The sequence below is a fragment of the Eumetopias jubatus genome, unplaced genomic scaffold (genome assembly GCF_037043125.1).
Source record: "Eumetopias jubatus isolate StellerSeaLion01/CBP00866 unplaced genomic scaffold, mEumJub1_p1.0 scaffold_5, whole genome shotgun sequence".
NCBI classification, from domain to species: Eukaryota; Metazoa; Chordata; class Mammalia; order Carnivora; family Otariidae; genus Eumetopias; species Eumetopias jubatus.
Genome location: NW_028274811.1, coordinates 43,560,420 through 43,565,091, shown reverse-complemented (window position 1 = coordinate 43,565,091; position 4,672 = coordinate 43,560,420).

Sequence of the window (4,672 nt, the reverse complement as noted above, 5' to 3'; positions counted from 1 at the left end):
TTAGGGTATATTAAAATTATGAAGTTAAGTTATTGAGTTCAAAAACTGTAGTTTATTTGATCACATTATATACAACAGATACATACACACATATGAGCGCATGTAAAAACTGGTGAAATCAGAATATGATCTGTAGCCTAGTTAACAGTATCATACCCATGTCAATTTCCTGCTTTTGATATTGTACTATAGTTATATAAGATGTTATCATTCGGGGACAATGGAGGAAAGGTACACAGGACCTCTCTGTTGCCTTTTTGCAACCTCCCATGAGTTTATAAATATTTTTAAATAAAAAGTTTTAACAAAATTAGTAACTTATGCTTTTCAAGACCATCCATCAATGTTTTGGCTTAATTTCTTTGGCTGTATCTTCAATTTTTCTTTTTTTAAATATGTACCCTTTACTGTCCAAACACGATGTGTTCAGGTTTCACCACGTTGTAGTTCCGTGACCTTGGGCAAGTTTAATTAACCCCTCTTAACATTAATTTCCTCATTTTTAGAATAATATCACCTAGATTAGTTATTTTAAGGACTGAGTTACTATGTGCTTAGAACATTACCTGGCACAGAGCAAAAATCACTCTATAAATACTGGCAATGATGATGGTGATTCTGATGACAGCGAGATGAATTTGTGCTCCCGCTGATCTCTAGACAAGCCTGGCTCCTGGTTACCTCCCACTCTGCCACCCATACCCAGTCTTCCTTACCACCACGGGGTCAGCCTACGTGCCACGTGTAGGAAGTTTAGGTAGGAAAGGATTTAACACAAGGATACAGGTGCTTGAAAGGCCTGCGGGAAATAAAGGTCAGGGAAACCTATTGCTAGTTCCTAGGTTTGCCGCTGACATTCACAGAATCAGAAAGTTCAAACAACTACAGGAAATTGCCATCGATGTTCATAGCTGCCTCAAGCATGAAAGTAGGAAAATGCCAAAAGTCACAGAAAACCCTCAACTATACTGAAGCTCACATGTTGGATTACTACTGTCAAAGGAACAGTAATATGGTTTTGTGTCTCTTTTGCCTCCCAATTCTGTGTGAGTGGCTCTCACTGACAGAATCTCTCCCAAAATGTAACTAACAAGGGATTCATGGAAATGTTGCTCCCAGCCTTCCAGGCCCTATGACCCGGAGGCACAACAGAAGAGAACAGAGAAAGTGTTACAGCTTGACAAGAGACAAAATACATTATGCTTTTCTTGACTACTTTGGTTATTGTGCCAGCCACTTCTGTAAACCTTCTTTATGCCCCTATTTTTGGAACTTCTTACATAAAATTTTACATTGCAGCCATTTATGAATGTGGATTAACTCTCTTACTAGACATAAGACCCTAGAAGTTTAAAACGGCATCTGGCACATAAGAGATTCTCACTACCTATTTATTAAGTGAGTGTATTAATGTATCCCATTCCTATTTTTCATCATTTATTGTTTGCTATGAATAGCAGTTTACAATGGAGCAAACCCTAAACTCTGAGGCACAGAGAGAGAGAAAGAAGAATCATTCACACAAAGAAAAACTGAGCGGTCTCTTTAACGTCTTCTGAAAAGCACTTAAAATGTTTCATTAAAAATAAAAGGTTTCAATAAAACTGAAATGTTTAAAACAAATGTTGAATTCTCTACAGAGAATGAATAACAACCTTGTGGTGATGGCTTCCCCACAGTTTCTGCCCCTGAAAGAAAGACAGCCTCTTGCCCAGACACCTGTAATGGTTTAGGATGTGCTTAGGTCCCGTGTCCTCTCTCCACTTCCATGGGCGGGCAAAACCGCAGGAAAGAAAAGGAAAGTGCTGAGTGTGGATTAATGAACAGAAGAAGCCCAGCACTATTAGTCTGAGAGCACTGAAGACAAGTCACTGCATCAGGTGGCTGGCCTTGTAGTTTTACTGACTTACATGATGAGACTGTATTTTAAAACAACACTGAAATCACTTCAAGGATGTAATGTTCTACTTTTGGAATGGCCATATTGTATACAAGAAAGAACAGTCTATTGTGGTTCAGAAGCAGTCAGACATTTGGGAAATGCAGTAGTGCAATTAGCAGCTGCTTCTCTAATAAACTTTTTTTTTTTTTTTCCTGTGGGGCTAAAATTCTTCACTGAGGCAGCTGTTAATTTCCAAATCAATTCTGCTGGGTAGAGGGTGACTATTTATAGAGGTACTATTTGGGAAATTCTGAGAAAGACACTAGCTAGAACCGACATTCTCTGGTCATGAACTTATTCTGCTCGTTTTATTTTTTTGTCATGACCTTGAAAAAAATCAACGTAGTTAATGGATGGTGTACTGGATCATTCTACCTGTGCAACTTGAACTCTTTCAGAGGCAACTTATACAATGGTTCTCATCATTTCCTGATTAAAACTGTAACTTCAGAAATGGAGAAAAACTATTGCAGAGAGTATGTGAGGGAAAAAATACCTTAGTAGTAACTCACTAATTGTGACGGCTGGAAGGAACGCTCCATCAACAACACAATGGCCCTGTCTCAACAATGTTGGTTGAAGGTGATTATGAAGATATCATTGGTATCCCTGGGTCCTTCTTAATTCTCTCTTCTTCCTCTACCCCATGTCCCTTTCCTCTCAGAAGGTCAATGAAGCTTTATCCCTCTCTTATGATCTTCTCATAGGAAAAATCTGATGTCACATGTTTTTACCCAAATGCATTACTTCCTGAAGTCTGATTTAGAATGGACACATATCCTCATGTAAAAGAACTTCAGGCTTCCAAAGCCAAGTGCTCTACTCACACAGACCACAATCTCAAAACCATAAATAAGAAAAAAAAATCTCTTTGACTTCTTCTACAATATTAAGACTGAGTCTCTGTCATATTTATTTACACATTCTCCTCCTAAAAAAGCACAGGCTTTCCCTCCTCCAATCTGTGGTAGCTGGGATTTTCCAAAGTTGAAATTTGGAGTCAGGGAAAATACTGGGTAGCTCTGAAGATCTTTCTAGTTTCTTCTCTATAGTTCATAAAAGGCGTCTGAGAACATACATGTCTGTTCTTGGATTAGTTTATATAATCAAAAGGTTATTGAGAGAGAAGCCATTTTGGCTTGCTCATCAATCTAGACTGCATCTCATTTCACAGAAATGTACGGTACAAGTCTATGGTCCCTTTTTTTCGATTCTGAAATTCAGAAACCCTGAAAAAGTGAAAAGATTTTTGTGACTCATTTGGTGACAAAACCTCACCTGACCTGAATTATTTAGTAGCCAAAGTTGACTTTAATTGATGTGAGTCTATTTATAGCACTTATTCTTCTTAGGGTGAATATTAATACATTTTACTGTAGTAATATGGTAATTATATGGTGATGCCCCAGATCTCTGATGAATTATATCATATGCAATATATGGTGTATGCCATGTATACCACTCAAAAATTCCACAAAATTATAAATTATAAAAATATCTGGTCTCAAAATCATCAGACTCTCAGAATGTCAGCTCTCAGATCGCAGACCTCTGCTGACAGAAGAAAGAAGAATTCTGGTTTCTTTCTCATGGAAGAATGAAAATGCTTCTAGTTTTTTTTCTTATCTCCTTTAAAACTGCTGAACATAATGGATGATCAATGAATATTGTTGACTAAATAATTTATTGTTGAGTAATACAGCTGAAGGCAAAGAAGATGAGGTAGAAATGGATACATGGAAATGTGGGGACATAAAGATATATTTTCAAGGTGAGAAAGGCAAACCAATTTTCCAGGTGAGTAAGGTTTGGAGGAGGTAGAATTTCAAAAGATGAAGCTTCCAAATATAAAGACTTAGGAATACTCTTTCATAGAAAACCAAAAAAGATTTTTTTCATCCTGTACTTAATATCAGGATACCTGTGATTTTTTAAACACTGTTTTTCTTATGGATTAAAGAACTGAGATAACTATTAAAATTAGTTTATAAGTCAGATATCAATAATTTAAGTCAGCACACCAGCCAGATGTGATACATTTATAATTTCATTTAAGGCTCATAAAAACCATATAAGGTAGAAGTACCGTGTTCCCCATTTTATAGATGTGGAAGTTTCTAAATAAGTCAAAAAACTTGTCCAAAGTCATTTAATAGTACAGGGTAACAACCAGCATTCAACCCAAGCAGCGTCCAGGTTAAAAAGAAAAAGCAGGCAGTCATTTCGATAATCACACAACATTGTGAAATCTGTGCTAGACTTTGTTCTCTCCGGAGGGTTTAGTTGAAAATTCTCAGAAAGGCCCTTCTGGACATCAGCTAGGTCATTAGGGAAGCATTCAGCTGCAATACAGAACAGAAAGTCCAGTAACCCTTAACCAGTAGGGATTTATGTTTCTTGATATGTGGGAAAGCTCTTGAAGGTGGCAGCTCCCCTTGGCGTGGACCCTCGCCTTTCTCCTGTCTCCCTTTGCCCTTTCTGCTCGGACAGAGTCATCTTGCAACCACAGAGCAACAAGCAGGAGGATGAGAGCCATCTGATAAAATGACTGCACCGGAAGTGCAGAAGGAGCCCAGGTACTTGACAATACCGTGGAGCTACTAGACCAACCTTGGGCTGCTGGACATGTTCCGCAAAGAAAATAAAACCTTTAAACGGCTTAAGCCATTATCTGTTTGGAGTTTCTGTGGCTTAAAGCAGAGGTATTCGTAGCAGATGTACAGAGAGTTC